This window comes from Ranitomeya imitator, chromosome 4, assembly GCF_032444005.1.
Source record: "Ranitomeya imitator isolate aRanImi1 chromosome 4, aRanImi1.pri, whole genome shotgun sequence".
NCBI classification, from domain to species: Eukaryota; Metazoa; Chordata; class Amphibia; order Anura; family Dendrobatidae; genus Ranitomeya; species Ranitomeya imitator.
The window spans coordinates 660,848,321-660,865,723 of NC_091285.1; the positions used below are offsets into that span (position 1 = coordinate 660,848,321).

The 17,403-nt window shown below is 39.8% G+C and overlaps 15 non-coding genes across 15 annotated transcripts; all 15 read left to right on the plus strand.

Moving 5' to 3' along the window:
* The first annotated feature begins 262 nt into the window (after nt 1-262).
* TRNAK-UUU (transfer RNA lysine (anticodon UUU)) lies at nt 263-335 on the plus strand. The gene has a single exon. It is a non-coding gene; the product is annotated as a tRNA-Lys (tRNA).
* A 935-nt stretch (nt 336-1,270) lies between these two features.
* TRNAK-UUU (transfer RNA lysine (anticodon UUU)) lies at nt 1,271-1,343 on the plus strand. The gene has a single exon. It is a non-coding gene; the product is annotated as a tRNA-Lys (tRNA).
* Nucleotides 1,344-2,278: 935 nt separating this feature from the next.
* On the plus strand, nt 2,279-2,351 carry TRNAK-UUU (transfer RNA lysine (anticodon UUU)). Its single transcript has one exon. It is a non-coding gene; the product is annotated as a tRNA-Lys (tRNA).
* Nucleotides 2,352-3,286: 935 nt separating this feature from the next.
* TRNAK-UUU (transfer RNA lysine (anticodon UUU)) lies at nt 3,287-3,359 on the plus strand. The gene has a single exon. It is a non-coding gene; the product is annotated as a tRNA-Lys (tRNA).
* A 935-nt stretch (nt 3,360-4,294) lies between these two features.
* On the plus strand, nt 4,295-4,367 carry TRNAK-UUU (transfer RNA lysine (anticodon UUU)). The gene has a single exon. It is a non-coding gene; the product is annotated as a tRNA-Lys (tRNA).
* A 935-nt stretch (nt 4,368-5,302) lies between these two features.
* Nucleotides 5,303-5,375, plus strand: TRNAK-UUU (transfer RNA lysine (anticodon UUU)). Its single transcript has one exon. It is a non-coding gene; the product is annotated as a tRNA-Lys (tRNA).
* Nucleotides 5,376-6,310: 935 nt separating this feature from the next.
* TRNAK-UUU (transfer RNA lysine (anticodon UUU)) lies at nt 6,311-6,383 on the plus strand. Its single transcript has one exon. It is a non-coding gene; the product is annotated as a tRNA-Lys (tRNA).
* Nucleotides 6,384-7,318: 935 nt separating this feature from the next.
* TRNAK-UUU (transfer RNA lysine (anticodon UUU)) lies at nt 7,319-7,391 on the plus strand. Its single transcript has one exon. It is a non-coding gene; the product is annotated as a tRNA-Lys (tRNA).
* Nucleotides 7,392-8,326: 935 nt separating this feature from the next.
* TRNAK-UUU (transfer RNA lysine (anticodon UUU)) lies at nt 8,327-8,399 on the plus strand. The gene has a single exon. It is a non-coding gene; the product is annotated as a tRNA-Lys (tRNA).
* A 935-nt stretch (nt 8,400-9,334) lies between these two features.
* Nucleotides 9,335-9,407, plus strand: TRNAK-UUU (transfer RNA lysine (anticodon UUU)). The gene has a single exon. It is a non-coding gene; the product is annotated as a tRNA-Lys (tRNA).
* A 1,943-nt stretch (nt 9,408-11,350) lies between these two features.
* TRNAK-UUU (transfer RNA lysine (anticodon UUU)) lies at nt 11,351-11,423 on the plus strand. The gene has a single exon. It is a non-coding gene; the product is annotated as a tRNA-Lys (tRNA).
* Nucleotides 11,424-13,366: 1,943 nt separating this feature from the next.
* TRNAK-UUU (transfer RNA lysine (anticodon UUU)) lies at nt 13,367-13,439 on the plus strand. Its single transcript has one exon. It is a non-coding gene; the product is annotated as a tRNA-Lys (tRNA).
* Nucleotides 13,440-14,374: 935 nt separating this feature from the next.
* TRNAK-UUU (transfer RNA lysine (anticodon UUU)) lies at nt 14,375-14,447 on the plus strand. The gene has a single exon. It is a non-coding gene; the product is annotated as a tRNA-Lys (tRNA).
* A 935-nt stretch (nt 14,448-15,382) lies between these two features.
* On the plus strand, nt 15,383-15,455 carry TRNAK-UUU (transfer RNA lysine (anticodon UUU)). Its single transcript has one exon. It is a non-coding gene; the product is annotated as a tRNA-Lys (tRNA).
* A 940-nt stretch (nt 15,456-16,395) lies between these two features.
* Nucleotides 16,396-16,468, plus strand: TRNAK-UUU (transfer RNA lysine (anticodon UUU)). Its single transcript has one exon. It is a non-coding gene; the product is annotated as a tRNA-Lys (tRNA).
* Nucleotides 16,469-17,403: the final 935 nt, after the last annotated feature.

Consider the following 17,403-nt stretch of genomic DNA (forward strand, 5'->3'; position numbering starts at 1 on the left):
TAATTGTATGGCGGTGTTCAGTCATTATATGCTGTTATTATGTGGTGATGGTATGGCAGTATTCTGTCGCTATTTTAGGTTATTATGTTTGTGTTGCATGGCGATATTCAGTCAGTTTACAGTGTTATTATGTGGTGATTGTATGGCGGTATTCAGTCACTATTTGGTGTTATTATGTGGTGGTGGTTTGGCGATATTTTATCACATTTGTTGTTAGTATATGGTGACGGTTTGGCGGTATTCAGTCACGACTCGATACAGAGCCCGGATAGCTCAGTCGGTAGAGCATCAGACTTTTAATCTGAGGGTCCAGGGTTCAAGTCCCTGTTCGGGCGGATGCTTTTAATAAAGCGGAAAACAATAAACGCTATAATTTAAGGATGTGAGAAAACTACTGAAAAACAAATGATGGTGACTATTCAGAAAAATATCTTGGTTACCATAGTTTCTTTGATTTCAGCTAGTTTATGACAGTATAGAGCCGTGACCATGTTCTGCTCGGTTGCTTTTTTGGCACCAGCAGCAAGTGATCACTGGTAATGTTATGTACCATGGATATGGTATGATGGTACTCAGTCACTGTTTAGCACTATTACTTGGTTCTGTTATGGTGATATTCAGAAGATGCTTATTTTCATAACTGTAACTCCTGCCTATAAGCCACAAATCAATAGTAGACAGATCGCTAACAACAGCCATGTGATGTTTGGTCTCTGGGTAGTGGTAAAATCCTGATAAAAGATATGGCGGCGATCTCAACCTTTTGCGATCTTCAGGGGTAAAGATATCACATAAGTTGGGAATTTCATAAAATTCTGAACGGCTGAGGGCATCCCACAAGCAGACTCACGTGAGGTCATCACGAGAGTAAAGTGGGTGTAACTTAGTATGGCGGTATTCAGTCACTATTTTGTGTTATTATGTGGTCATGGTATTGTGGTAATCAGTCATTATTTGGTGTTTTTATGTTGGGATGGTGTTCAGTCACTATTTGGTGATTTTATGTGGTAATTGTATGGCGGTGTTCAGTCATTATATGCTGTTATTATGTGGTGATGGTATGGCAGTATTCTGTCGCTATTTTAGGTTATTATGTTTGTGTTGCATGGCGATATTCAGTCAGTTTACAGTGTTATTATGTGGTGATTGTATGGCGGTATTCAGTCACTATTTGGTGTTATTATGTGGTGGTGGTTTGGCGATATTTTATCACATTTGTTGTTAGTATATGGTGACGGTTTGGCGGTATTCAGTCACGACTCGATACAGAGCCCGGATAGCTCAGTCGGTAGAGCATCAGACTTTTAATCTGAGGGTCCAGGGTTCAAGTCCCTGTTCGGGCGGATGCTTTTAATAAAGCGGAATACAATAAACGCTATAATTTAAGGATGTGAGAAAACTACTGAAAAACAAATGATGGTGACTATTCAGAAAAATATCTTGGTTACCATAGTTTCTTTGATTTCAGCTAGTTTATGACAGTATAGAGCCGTGACCATGTTCTGCTCGGTTGCTTTTTTGGCACCAGCAGCAAGTGATCACTGGTAATGTTATGTACCATGGATATGGTATGATGGTACTCAGTCACTGTTTAGCACTATTACTTGGTTCTGTTATGGTGATATTCAGAAGATGCTTATTTTCATAACTGTAACTCCTGCCTATAAGCCACAAATCAATAGTAGACAGATCGCTAACAACAGCCATGTGATGTTTGGTCTCTGGGTAGTGGTAAAATCCTGATAAAAGATATGGCGGCGATCTCAACCTTTTGCGATCTTCAGGGGTAAAGATATCACATAAGTTGGGAATTTCATAAAATTCTGAACGGCTGAGGGCATCCCACAAGCAGACTCACGTGAGGTCATCACGAGAGTAAAGTGGGTGTAACTTAGTATGGCGGTATTCAGTCACTATTTTGTGTTATTATGTGGTCATGGTATTGTGGTAATCAGTCATTATTTGGTGTTTTTATGTTGGGATGGTGTTCAGTCACTATTTGGTGATTTTATGTGGTAATTGTATGGCGGTGTTCAGTCATTATATGCTGTTATTATGTGGTGATGGTATGGCAGTATTCTGTCGCTATTTTAGGTTATTATGTTTGTGTTGCATGGCGATATTCAGTCAGTTTACAGTGTTATTATGTGGTGATTGTATGGCGGTATTCAGTCACTATTTGGTGTTATTATGTGGTGGTGGTTTGGCGATATTTTATCACATTTGTTGTTAGTATATGGTGACGGTTTGGCGGTATTCAGTCACGACTCGATACAGAGCCCGGATAGCTCAGTCGGTAGAGCATCAGACTTTTAATCTGAGGGTCCAGGGTTCAAGTCCCTGTTCGGGCGGATGCTTTTAATAGAGCGGAAAACAATAAACGCTATAATTTAAGGATGTGAGAAAACTACTGAAAAACAAATGATGGTGACTATTCAGAAAAATATCTTGGTTACCGTAGTTTCTTTGATTTCAGCTAGTTTATGACAGTATAGAGCCGTGACCATGTTCTGCTCGGTTGCTTTTTTGGCACCAGCAGCAAGTGATCACTGGTAATGTTATGTAACATGACTATGGTATGATGGTACTCAGTCACTGTTTAGCACTATTACTTGGTTCTGTTATGGTGATATTCAGAAGATGCTTATTTTCATAACTGTAGCTCCTGCCTATAAGCCACAAATCAATAGTAGACAGATCGCTAACAACAGCCATGTGATGTTTGGTCTCTGGGTAGTGGTAAAATCCTGATAAAAGATATGGCGGCGATCTCAACCTTTTGCGATCTTCAGGGGTAAAGATATCACATAAGTTGGGAATTTCATAAAATTCTGAACGGCTGAGGGCATCCCACAAGCAGACTCACGTGAGGTCATCACGAGAGTAAAGTGGGTGTAACTTAGTATGGCGGTATTCAGTCACTATTTTGTGTTATTATGTGGTCATGGTATTGTGGTAATCAGTCATTATTTGGTGTTTTTATGTTGGGATGGTGTTCAGTCACTATTTGGTGATTTTATGTGGTAATTGTATGGCGGTGTTCAGTCATTATATGCTGTTATTATGTGGTGATGGTATGGCAGTATTCTGTCGCTATTTTAGGTTATTATGTTTGTGTTGCATGGCGATATTCAGTCAGTTTACAGTGTTATTATGTGGTGATTGTATGGCGGTATTCAGTCACTATTTGGTGTTATTATGTGGTGGTGGTTTGGCGATATTTTATCACATTTGTTGTTAGTATATGGTGACGGTTTGGCGGTATTCAGTCACGACTCGATACAGAGCCCGGATAGCTCAGTCGGTAGAGCATCAGACTTTTAATCTGAGGGTCCAGGGTTCAAGTCCCTGTTCGGGCGGATGCTTTTAATAAAGCGGAAAACAATAAACGCTATAATTTAAGGATGTGAGAAAACTACTGAAAAACAAATGATGGTGACTATTCAGAAAAATATCTTGGTTACCGTAGTTTCTTTGATTTCAGCTAGTTTATGACAGTATAGAGCCGTGACCATGTTCTGCTCGGTTGCTTTTTTGGCACCAGCAGCAAGTGATCACTGGTAATGTTATGTACCATGGCTATGGTATGATGGTACTCAGTCACTGTTTAGCACTATTACTTGGTTCTGTTATGGTGATATTCAGAAGATGCTTATTTTCATAACTGTAACTCCTGCCTATAAGCCACAAATCAATAGTAGACAGATCGCTAACAACAGCCATGTGATGTTTGGTCTCTGGGTAGTGGTAAAATCCTGATAAAAGATATGGCGGCGATCTGAACCTTTTGCGATCTTCAGGGGTAAAGATATCACATAAGTTGGGAATTTCATAAAATTCTGAACGGCTGAGGGCATCCCACAAGCAGACTCACGTGAGGTCATCACGAGAGTAAAGTGGGTGTAACTTAGTATGGCGGTATTCAGTCACTATTTTGTGTTATTATGTGGTCATGGTATTGTGGTAATCAGTCATTATTTGGTGTTTTTATGTTGGGATGGTGATCAGTCACTATTTGGTGATTTTATGTGGTAATTGTATGGCGGTGTTCAGTCATTATATGCTGTTATTATGTGGTGATGGTATGGCAGTATTCTGTCGCTATTTTAGGTTATTATGTTTGTGTTGCATGGCGATATTCAGTCAGTTTACAGTGTTATTATGTGGTGATTGTATGGCGGTATTCAGTCACTATTTGGTGTTATTATGTGGTGGTGGTTTGGCGATATTTTATCACATTTGTTGTTAGTATATGGTGACGGTTTGGCGGTATTCAGTCACGACTTGATACAGAGCCCGGATAGCTCAGTCGGTAGAGCATCAGACTTTTAATCTGAGGGTCCAGGGTTCAAGTCCCTGTTCGGGCGGATGCTTTTAATAAAGCGGAAAACAATAAACGCTATAATTTAAGGATGTGAGAAAACTACTGAAAAACAAATGATGGTGACTATTCAGAAAAATATCTTGGTTACCATAGTTTCTTTGATTTCAGCTAGTTTATGACAGTATAGAGCCGTGACCATGTTCTGCTCGGTTGCTTTTTTGGCACCAGCAGCAAGTGATCACTGGTAATGTTATGTACCATGGATATGGTATGATGGTACTCAGTCACTGTTTAGCACTATTACTTGGTTCTGTTATGGTGATATTCAGAAGATGCTTATTTTCATAACTGTAACTCCTGCCTATAAGCCACAAATCAATAGTAGACAGATCGCTAACAACAGCCATGTGATGTTTGGTCTCTGGGTAGTGGTAAAATCCTGATAAAAGATATGGCGGCGATCTCAACCTTTTGCGATCTTCAGGGGTAAAGATATCACATAAGTTGGGAATTTCATAAAATTCTGAACGGCTGAGGGCATCCCACAAGCAGACTCACGTGAGGTCATCACGAGAGTAAAGTGGGTGTAACTTAGTATGGCGGTATTCAGTCACTATTTTGTGTTATTATGTGGTCATGGTATTGTGGTAATCAGTCATTATTTGGTGTTTTTATGTTGGGATGGTGTTCAGTCACTATTTGGTGATTTTATGTGGTAATTGTATGGCGGTGTTCAGTCATTATATGCTGTTATTATGTGGTGATGGTATGGCAGTATTCTGTCGCTATTTTAGGTTATTATGTTTGTGTTGCATGGCGATATTCAGTCAGTTTACAGTGTTATTATGTGGTGATTGTATGGCGGTATTCAGTCACTATTTGGTGTTATTATGTGGTGGTGGTTTGGCGATATTTTATCACATTTGTTGTTAGTATATGGTGACGGTTTGGCGGTATTCAGTCACGACTCGATACAGAGCCCGGATAGCTCAGTCGGTAGAGCATCAGACTTTTAATCTGAGGGTCCAGGGTTCAAGTCCCTGTTCGGGCGGATGCTTTTAATAAAGCGGAAAACAATAAACGCTATAATTTAAGGATGTGAGAAAACTACTGAAAAACAAATGATGGTGACTATTCAGAAAAATATCTTGGTTACCATAGTTTCTTTGATTTCAGCTAGTTTATGACAGTATAGAGCCGTGACCATGTTCTGCTCGGTTGCTTTTTTGGCACCAGCAGCAAGTGATCACTGGTAATGTTATGTACCATGGATATGGTATGATGGTACTCAGTCACTGTTTAGCACTATTACTTGGTTCTGTTATGGTGATATTCAGAAGATGCTTATTTTCATAACTGTAACTCCTGCCTATAAGCCACAAATCAATAGTAGACAGATCGCTAACAACAGCCATGTGATGTTTGGTCTCTGGGTAGTGGTAAAATCCTGATAAAAGATATGGCGGCGATCTCAACCTTTTGCGATCTTCAGGGGTAAAGATATCACATAAGTTGGGAATTTCATAAAATTCTGAACGGCTGAGGGCATCCCACAAGCAGACTCACGTGAGGTCATCACGAGAGTAAAGTGGGTGTAACTTAGTATGGCGGTATTCAGTCACTATTTTGTGTTATTATGTGGTCATGGTATTGTGGTAATCAGTCATTATTTGGTGTTTTTATGTTGGGATGGTGTTCAGTCACTATTTGGTGATTTTATGTGGTAATTGTATGGCGGTGTTCAGTCATTATATGCTGTTATTATGTGGTGATGGTATGGCAGTATTCTGTCGCTATTTTAGGTTATTATGTTTGTGTTGCATGGCGATATTCAGTCAGTTTACAGTGTTATTATGTGGTGATTGTATGGCGGTATTCAGTCACTATTTGGTGTTATTATGTGGTGGTGGTTTGGCGATATTTTATCACATTTGTTGTTAGTATATGGTGACGGTTTGGCGGTATTCAGTCACGACTCGATACAGAGCCCGGATAGCTCAGTCGGTAGAGCATCAGACTTTTAATCTGAGGGTCCAGGGTTCAAGTCCCTGTTCGGGCGGATGCTTTTAATAAAGCGGAAAACAATAAACGCTATAATTTAAGGATGTGAGAAAACTACTGAAAAACAAATGATGGTGACTATTCAGAAAAATATCTTGGTTACCGTAGTTTCTTTGATTTCAGCTAGTTTATGACAGTATAGAGCCGTGACCATGTTCTGCTCGGTTGCTTTTTTGGCACCAGCAGCAAGTGATCACTGGTAATGTTATGTACCATGGCTATGGTATGATGGTACTCAGTCACTGTTTAGCACTATTACTTGGTTCTGTTATGGTGATATTCAGAAGATGCTTATTTTCATAACTGTAACTCCTGCCTATAAGCCACAAATCAATAGTAGACAGATCGCTAACAACAGCCATGTGATGTTTGGTCTCTGGGTAGTGGTAAAATCCTGATAAAAGATATGGCGGCGATCTGAACCTTTTGCGATCTTCAGGGGTAAAGATATCACATAAGTTGGGAATTTCATAAAATTCTGAACGGCTGAGGGCATCCCACAAGCAGACTCACGTGAGGTCATCACGAGAGTAAAGTGGGTGTAACTTAGTATGGCGGTATTCAGTCACTATTTTGTGTTATTACGTGGTCATGGTATTGTGGTAATCAGTCATTATTTGGTGTTTTTATGTTGGGATGGTGTTCAGTCACTATTTGGTGATTTTATGTGGTAATTGTATGGCGGTGTTCAGTCATTATATGCTGTTATTATGTGGTGATGGTATGGCAGTATTCTGTCGCTATTTTAGGTTATTATGTTTGTGTTGCATGGCGATATTCAGTCAGTTTACAGTGTTATTATGTGGTGATTGTATGGCGGTATTCAGTCACTATTTGGTGTTATTATGTGGTGGTGGTTTGGCGATATTTTATCACATTTGTTGTTAGTATATGGTGACGGTTTGGCGGTATTCAGTCACGACTCGATACAGAGCCCGGATAGCTCAGTCGGTAGAGCATCAGACTTTTAATCTGAGGGTCCAGGGTTCAAGTCCCTGTTCGGGCGGATGCTTTTAATAAAACGGAAAACAATAAACGCTATAATTTAAGGATGTGAGAAAACTACTGATAAACAAATGATGGTGACTATTCAGAAAAATATCTTGGTTACCGTAGTTTCTTTGATTTCAGCTAGTTTATGACAGTATAGAGCCATGACCATGTTCTGCTCGGTTGCTTTTTTGGCACCAGCAGCAAGTGATCACTGGTAATGTTATGTACCATGGCTATGGTATGATGGTACTCAGTCACTGTTTAGCACTATTACTTGGTTCTGTTATGGTGATATTCAGAAGATGCTTATTTTCATAACTGTAACTCCTGCCTATAAGCCACAAATCAATAGTAGACAGATCGCTAACAACAGCCATGTGATGTTTGGTCTCTGGGTAGTGGTAAAATCCTGATAAAAGATATGGCGGCGATCTCAACCTTTTGCGATCTTCAGGGGTAAAGATATCACATAAGTTGGGAATTTCATAAAATTCTGAACGGCTGAGGGCATCCCACAAGCAGACTCACGTGAGGTCATCACGAGAGTAAAGTGGGTGTAACTTAGTATGGCGGTATTCAGTCACTATTTTGTGTTATTACGTGGTCATGGTATTGTGGTAATCAGTCATTATTTGGTGTTTTTATGTTGGGATGGTGTTCAGTCACTATTTGGTGATTTTATGTGGTAATTGTATGGCGGTGTTCAGTCATTATATGCTGTTATTATGTGGTGATGGTATGGCAGTATTCTGTCGCTATTTTAGGTTATTATGTTTGTGTTGCATGGCGATATTCAGTCAGTTTACAGTGTTATTATGTGGTGATTGTATGGCGGTATTCAGTCACTATTTGGTGTTATTATGTGGTGGTGGTTTGGCGATATTTTATCACATTTGTTGTTAGTATATGGTGACGGTTTGGCGGTATTCAGTCACGACTCGATACAGAGCCCGGATAGCTCAGTCGGTAGAGCATCAGACTTTTAATCTGAGGGTCCAGGGTTCAAGTCCCTGTTCGGGCGGATGCTTTTAATAAAGCGGAAAACAATAAACGCTATAATTTAAGGATGTGAGAAAACTACTGAAAAACAAATGATGGTGACTATTCAGAAAAATATCTTGGTTACCGTAGTTTCTTTGATTTCAGCTAGTTTATGACAGTATAGAGCCGTGACCATGTTCTGCTCGGTTGCTTTTTTGGCACCAGCAGCAAGTGATCACTGGTAATGTTATGTAACATGGCTATGGTATGATGGTACTCAGTCACTGTTTAGCACTATTACTTGGTTCTGTTATGGTGATATTCAGAAGATGCTTATTTTCATAACTGTAGCTCCTGCCTATAAGCCACAAATCAATAGTAGACAGATCGCTAACAACAGCCATGTGATGTTTGGTCTCTGGGTAGTGGTAAAATCCTGATAAAAGATATGGCGGCGATCTCAACCTTTTGCGATCTTCAGGGGTAAAGATATCACATAAGTTGGGAATTTCATAAAATTCTGAACGGCTGAGGGCATCCCACAAGCAGACTCACGTGAGGTCATCACGAGAGTAAAGTGGGTGTAACTTAGTATGGCGGTATTCAGTCACTATTTTGTGTTATTACGTGGTCATGGTATTGTGGTAATCAGTCATTATTTGGTGTTTTTATGTTGGGATGGTGTTCAGTCACTATTTGGTGATTTTATGTGGTAATTGTATGGCGGTGTTCAGTCATTATATGCTGTTATTATGTGGTGATGGTATGGCAGTATTCTGTCGCTATTTTAGGTTATTATGTTTGTGTTGCATGGCGATATTCAGTCAGTTTACAGTGTTATTATGTGGTGATTGTATGGCGGTATTCAGTCACTATTTGGTGTTATTATGTGGTGGTGGTTTGGCGATATTTTATCACATTTGTTGTTAGTATATGGTGACGGTTTGGCGGTATTCAGTCACGACTCGATACAGAGCCCGGATAGCTCAGTCGGTAGAGCATCAGACTTTTAATCTGAGGGTCCAGGGTTCAAGTCCCTGTTCGGGCGGATGCTTTTAATAAAGCGGAAAACAATAAACGCTATAATTTAAGGATGTGAGAAAACTACTGAAAAACAAATGATGGTGACTATTCAGAAAAATATCTTGGTTACCGTAGTTTCTTTGATTTCAGCTAGTTTATGACAGTATAGAGCCGTGACCATGTTCTGCTCGGTTGCTTTTTTGGCACCAGCAGCAAGTGATCACTGGTAATGTTATGTACCATGGCTATGGTATGATGGTACTCAGTCACTGTTTAGCACTATTACTTGGTTCTGTTATGGTGATATTCAGAAGATGCTTATTTTCATAACTGTAACTCCTGCCTATAAGCCACAAATCAATAGTAGACAGATCGCTAACAACAGCCATGTGATGTTTGGTCTCTGGGTAGTGGTAAAATCCTGATAAAAGATATGGCGGCGATCTGAACCTTTTGCGATCTTCAGGGGTAAAGATATCACATAAGTTGGGAATTTCATCAAATTCTGAACGGCTGAGGGCATCCCACAAGCAGACTCACGTGAGGTCATCACGAGAGTAAAGTGGGTGTAACTTAGTATGGCGGTATTCAGTCACTATTTTGTGTTATTATGTGGTCATGGTATTGTGGTAATCAGTCATTATTTGGTGTTTTTATGTTGGGATGGTGATCAGTCACTATTTGGTGATTTTATGTGGTAATTGTATGGCGGTGTTCAGTCATTATATGCTGTTATTATGTGGTGATGGTATGGCAGTATTCTGTCGCTATTTTAGGTTATTATGTTTGTGTTGCATGGCGATATTCAGTCAGTTTACAGTGTTATTATGTGGTGATTGTATGGCGGTATTCAGTCACTATTTGGTGTTATTATGTGGTGGTGGTTTGGCGATATTTTATCACATTTGTTGTTAGTATATGGTGACGGTTTGGCGGTATTCAGTCACGACTTGATACAGAACCCGGATAGCTCAGTCGGTAGAGCATCAGACTTTTAATCTGAGGGTCCAGGGTTCAAGTCCCTGTTCGGGCGGATGCTTTTAATAAAGCGGAAAACAATAAACGCTATAATTTAAGGATGTGAGAAAACTACTGAAAAACAAATGATGGTGACTATTCAGAAAAATATCTTGGTTACCATAGTTTCTTTGATTTCAGCTAGTTTATGACAGTATAGAGCCGTGACCATGTTCTGCTCGGTTGCTTTTTTGGCACCAGCAGCAAGTGATCACTGGTAATGTTATGTACCATGGCTATGGTATGATGGTACTCAGTCACTGTTTAGCACTATTACTTGGTTCTGTTATGGTGATATTCAGAAGATGCTTATTTTCATAACTGTAACTCCTGCCTATAAGCCACAAATCAATAGTAGACAGATCGCTAACAACAGCCATGTGATGTTTGGTCTCTGGGTAGTGGTAAAATCCTGATAAAAGATATGGCGGCGATCTCAACCTTTTGCGATCTTCAGGGGTAAAGATATCACATAAGTTGGGAATTTCATAAAATTCTGAACGGCTGAGGGCATCCCACAAGCAGACTCACGTGAGGTCATCACGAGAGTAAAGTGGGTGTAACTTAGTATGGCGGTATTCAGTCACTATTTTGTGTTATTATGTGGTCATGGTATTGTGGTAATCAGTCATTATTTGGTGTTTTTATGTTGGGATGGTGTTCAGTCACTATTTGGTGATTTTATGTGGTAATTGTATGGCGGTGTTCAGTCATTATATGCTGTTATTATGTGGTGATGGTATGGCAGTATTCTGTCGCTATTTTAGGTTATTATGTTTGTGTTGCATGGCGATATTCAGTCAGTTTACAGTGTTATTATGTGGTGATTGTATGGCGGTATTCAGTCACTATTTGGTGTTATTATGTGGTGGTGGTTTGGCGATATTTTATCACATTTGTTGTTAGTATATGGTGACGGTTTGGCGGTATTCAGTCACGACTCGATACAGAGCCCGGATAGCTCAGTCGGTAGAGCATCAGACTTTTAATCTGAGGGTCCAGGGTTCAAGTCCCTGTTCGGGCGGATGCTTTTAATAAAGCGGAAAACAATAAACGCTATAATTTAAGGATGTGAGAAAACTACTGAAAAACAAATGATGGTGACTATTCAGAAAAATATCTTGGTTACCGTAGTTTCTTTGATTTCAGCTAGTTTATGACAGTATAGAGCCGTGACCATGTTCTGCTCGGTTGCTTTTTTGGCACCAGCAGCAAGTGATCACTGGTAATGTTATGTACCATGGCTATGGTATGATGGTACTCAGTCACTGTTTAGCACTATTACTTGGTTCTGTTATGGTGATATTCAGAAGATGCTTATTTTCATAACTGTAACTCCTGCCTATAAGCCACAAATCAATAGTAGACAGATCGCTAACAACAGCCATGTGATGTTTGGTCTCTGGGTAGTGGTAAAATCCTGATAAAAGATATGGCGGCGATCTCAACCTTTTGCGATCTTCAGGGGTAAAGATATCACATAAGTTGGGAATTTCATAAAATTCTGAACTGCTGAGGGCATCCCACAAGCAGACTCACGTGAGGTCATCACGAGAGTAAAGTGGGTGTAACTTAGTATGGCGGTATTCAGTCACTATTTTGTGTTATTACGTGGTCATGGTATTGTGGTAATCAGTCATTATTTGGTGTTTTTATGTTGGGATGGTGTTCAGTCACTATTTGGTGATTTTATGTGGTAATTGTATGGCGGTGTTCAGTCATTATATGCTGTTATTATGTGGTGATGGTATGGCAGTATTCTGTCGCTATTTTAGGTTATTATGTTTGTGTTGCATGGCGATATTCAGTCAGTTTACAGTGTTATTATGTGGTGATTGTATGGCGGTATTCAGTCACTATTTGGTGTTATTATGTGGTGGTGGTTTGGCGATATTTTATCACATTTGTTGTTAGTATATGGTGACGGTTTGGCGGTATTCAGTCACGACTCGATACAGAGCCCGGATAGCTCAGTCGTTAGAGCATCAGACTTTTAATCTGAGGGTCCAGGGTTCAAGTCCCTGTTCGGGCGGATGCTTTTAATAGAGCGGAAAACAATAAACGCTATAATTTAAGGATGTGAGAAAACTACTGAAAAACAAATGATGGTGACTATTCAGAAAAATATCTTGGTTACCGTAGTTTCTTTGATTTCAGCTAGTTTATGACAGTATAGAGCCGTGACCATGTTCTGCTCGGTTGCTTTTTTGGCACCAGCAGCAAGTGATCACTGGTAATGTTATGTAACATGGCTATGGTATGATGGTACTCAGTCACTGTTTAGCACTATTACTTGGTTCTGTTATGGTGATATTCAGAAGATGCTTATTTTCATAACTGTAGCTCCTGCCTATAAGCCACAAATCAATAGTAGACAGATCGCTAACAACAGCCATGTGATGTTTGGTCTCTGGGTAGTGGTAAAATCCTGATAAAAGATATGGCGGCGATCTCAACCTTTTGCGATCTTCAGGGGTAAAGATATCACATAAGTTGGGAATTTCATAAAATTCTGAACGGCTGAGGGCATCCCACAAGCAGACTCACGTGAGGTCATCACGAGAGTAAAGTGGGTGTAACTTAGTATGGCGGTATTCAGTCACTATGTTGTGTTATTATGTGGTCATGGTATTGTGGTAATCAGTCATTATTTGGTGTTTTTATGTTGGGATGGTGTTCAGTCACTATTTGGTGATTTTATGTGGTAATTGTATGGCGGTGTTCAGTCATTATATGCTGTTATTATGTGGTGATGGTATGGCAGTATTCTGTCGCTATTTTAGGTTATTATGTTTGTGTTGCATGGCGATATTCAGTCAGTTTACAGTGTTATTATGTGGTGATTGTATGGCGGTATTCAGTCACTATTTGGTGTTATTATGTGGTGGTGGTTTGGCGATATTTTATCACATTTGTTGTTAGTATATGGTGACGGTTTGGCGGTATTCAGTCACGACTCGATACAGAGCCCGGATAGCTCAGTCGGTAGAGCATCAGACTTTTAATCTGAGGGTCCAGGGTTCAAGTCCCTGTTCGGGCGGATGCTTTTAATAAAGCGGAAAACAATAAACGCTATAATTTAAGGATGTGAGAAAACTACTGAAAAACAAATGATGGTGACTATTCAGAAAAATATCTTGGTTACCGTAGTTTCTTTGATTTCAGCTAGTTTATGACAGTATAGAGCCGTGACCATGTTCTGCTCGGTTGCTTTTTTGGCACCAGCAGCAAGTGATCACTGGTAATGTTATGTACCATGGCTATGGTATGATGGTACTCAGTCACTGTTTAGCACTATTACTTGGTTCTGTTATGGTGATATTCAGAAGATGCTTATTTTCATAACTGTAACTCCTGCCTATAAGCCACAAATCAATAGTAGACAGATCGCTAACAACAGCCATGTGATGTTTGGTCTCTGGGTAGTGGTAAAATCCTGATAAAAGATATGGCGGCGATCTGAACCTTTTGCGATCTTCAGGGGTAAAGATATCACATAAGTTGGGAATTTCATAAAATTCTGAACGGCTGAGGGCATCCCACAAGCAGACTCACGTGAGGTCATCACGAGAGTAAAGTGGGTGTAACTTAGTATGGCGGTATTCAGTCACTATTTTGTGTTATTATGTGGTCATGGTATTGTGGTAATCAGTCATTATTTGGTGTTTTTATGTTGGGATGGTGATCAGTCACTATTTGGTGATTTTATGTGGTAATTGTATGGCGGTGTTCAGTCATTATATGCTGTTATTATGTGGTGATGGTATGGCAGTATTCTGTCGCTATTTTAGGTTATTATGTTTGTGTTGCATGGCGATATTCAGTCAGTTTACAGTGTTATTATGTGGTGATTGTATGGCGGTATTCAGTCACTATTTGGTGTTATTATGTGGTGGTGGTTTGGCGATATTTTATCACATTTGTTGTTAGTATATGGTGACGGTTTGGCGGTATTCAGTCACGACTTGATACAGAGCCCGGATAGCTCAGTCGGTAGAGCATCAGACTTTTAATCTGAGGGTCCAGGGTTCAAGTCCCTGTTCGGGCGGATGCTTTTAATAAAGCGGAAAACAATAAACGCTATAATTTAAGGATGTGAGAAAACTACTGAAAAACAAATGATGGTGACTATTCAGAAAAATATCTTGGTTACCATAGTTTCTTTGATTTCAGCTAGTTTATGACAGTATAGAGCCGTGACCATGTTCTGCTCGGTTGCTTTTTTGGCACCAGCAGCAAGTGATCACTGGTAATCTTATGTACCATGGCTATGGTATGATGGTACTCAGTCACTGTTTAGCACTATTACTTGGTTCTGTTATGGTGATATTCAGAAGATGCTTATTTTCATAACTGTAACTCCTGCCTATAAGCCACAAATCAATAGTAGACAGATCGCTAACAACAGCCATGTGATGTTTGGTCTCTGGGTAGTGGTAAAATCCTGATAAAAGATATGGCGGCGATCTGAACCTTTTGCGATCTTCAGGGGTAAAGATATCACATAAGTTGGGAATTTCATAAAATTCTGAACGGCTGAGGGCATCCCACAAGCAGACTCACGTGAGGTCATCACGAGAGTAAAGTGGGTGTAACTTAGTATGGCGGTATTCAGTCACTATTTTGTGTTATTACGTGGTCATGGTATTGTGGTAATCAGTCATTATTTGGTGTTTTTATGTTGGGATGGTGTTCAGTCACTATTTGGTGATTTTATGTGGTAATTGTATGGCGGTGTTCAGTCATTATATGCTGTTATTATGTGGTGATGGTATGGCAGTATTCTGTCGCTATTTTAGGTTATTATGTTTGTGTTGCATGGCGATATTCAGTCAGTTTACAGTGTTATTATGTGGTGATTGTATGGCGGTATTCAGTCACTATTTGGTGTTATTATGTGGTGGTGGTTTGGCGATATTTTATCACATTTGTTGTTAGTATATGGTGACGGTTTGGCGGTATTCAGTCACGACTCGATACAGAGCCCGGATAGCTCAGTCGGTAGAGCATCAGACTTTTAATCTGAGGGTCCAGGGTTCAAGTCCCTGTTCGGGCGGATGCTTTTAATAAAGCGGAAAACAATAAACGCTATAATTTAAGGATGTGAGAAAACTACTGAAAAACAAATGATGGTGACTATTCAGAAAAATATCTTGGTTACCGTAGTTTCTTTGATTTCAGCTAGTTTATGACAGTATAGAGCCGTGACCATGTTCTGCTCGGTTGCTTTTTTGGCACCAGCAGCAAATGATCACTGGTAATGTTATGTACCATGGCTATGGTATGATGGTACTCAGTCACTGTTTAGCACTATTACGGTACTTGGTTCTGTTATGGTGATATTCAGAAGATGCTTATTTTCATAACTGTAACTCCTGCCTATAAGCCACAAATCAATAGTAGACAGATCGCTAACAACAGCCATGTGATGTTTGGTCTCTGGGTAGTGGTAAAATCCTGATAAAAGATATGGCGGCGATCTCAACCTTTTGCGATCTTCAGGGGTAAAGATATCACATAAGTTGGGAATTTCATAAAATTCTGAACGGCTGAGGGCATCCCACAAGCAGACTCAAGTGAGGTCATCACGAGAGTAAAGTGGGTGTAACTTAGTATGGCGGTATTCAGTCACTATTTTGTGTTATTATGTGGTCATGGTATTGTGGTAATCAGTCATTATTTGGTGTTTTTATGTTGGGATGGTGTTCAGTCACTATTTGGTGATTTTATGTGGTAATTGTATGGCGGTGTTCAGTCATTATATGCTGTTATTATGTGGTGATGGTATGGCAGAATTCTGTCGCTATTTTAGGTTATTATGTTTGTGTTGCATGGCGATATTCAGTCAGTTTACAGTGTTATTATGTGGTGATTGTATGGCGGTATTCAGTCACTATTTGGTGTTATTATGTGGTGGTGGTTTGGCGATATTTTATCACATTTGTTGTTAGTATATGGTGACGGTTTGGCGGTATTCAGTCACGACTCGATACAGAGCCCGGATAGCTCAGTCGGTAGAGCATCAGACTTTTAATCTGAGGGTCCAGGGTTCAAGTCCCTGTTCGGGCGGATGCTTTTAATAAAGCGGAAAACAATAAACGCAATAATTTAAGGATGTGAGAAAACTACTGAAAAACAAATGATGGTGACTATTCAGAAAAATATCTTGGTTACCGTAGTTTCTTTGATTTCAGCTAGTTTATGACAGTATAGAGCCGTGACCATGTTCTGCTCGGTTGCTTTTTTGGCACCAGCAGCAAGTGATCACTGGTAATGTTATGTACCATGGCTATGGTATGATGGTACTCAGTCACTGTTTAGCACTATTACTTGGTTCTGTTATGGTGATATTCAGAAGATGCTTATTTTCATAACTGTAACTCCTGCCTATAAGCCACAAATCAATAGTAGACAGATCGCTAACAACAGCCATGTGATGTTTGGTCTCTGGGTAGTGGTAAAATCCTGATAAAAGATATGGCGGCGATCTCAACCTTTTGCGATCTTCAGGGGTAAAGATATCACATAAGTTGGGAATTTCATAAAATTCTGAACGGCTGAGGGCATCCCACAAGCAGACTCACGTGAGGTCATCACGAGAGTAAAGTGGGTGTAACTTAGTATGGCGGTATTCAGTCACTATTTTGTGTTATTATGTGGTCATGGTATTGTGGTAATCAGTCATTATTTGGTGTTTTTATGTTGGGATGGTGTTCAGTCACTATTTGGTGATTTTATGTGGTAATTGTATGGCGGTGTTCAGTCATTATATGCTGTTATTATGTGGTGATGGTATGGCAGTATTCTGTCGCTATTTTAGGTTATTATGTTTGTGTTGCATGGCGATATTCAGTCAGTTTACAGTGTTATTATGTGGTGATTGTATGGCGGTATTCAGTCACTATTTGGTGTTATTATGTGGTGGTGGTTTGGCGATATTTTATCACATTTGTTGTTAGTATATGGTGACGGTTTGGCGGTATTCAGTCACGACTCGATACAGA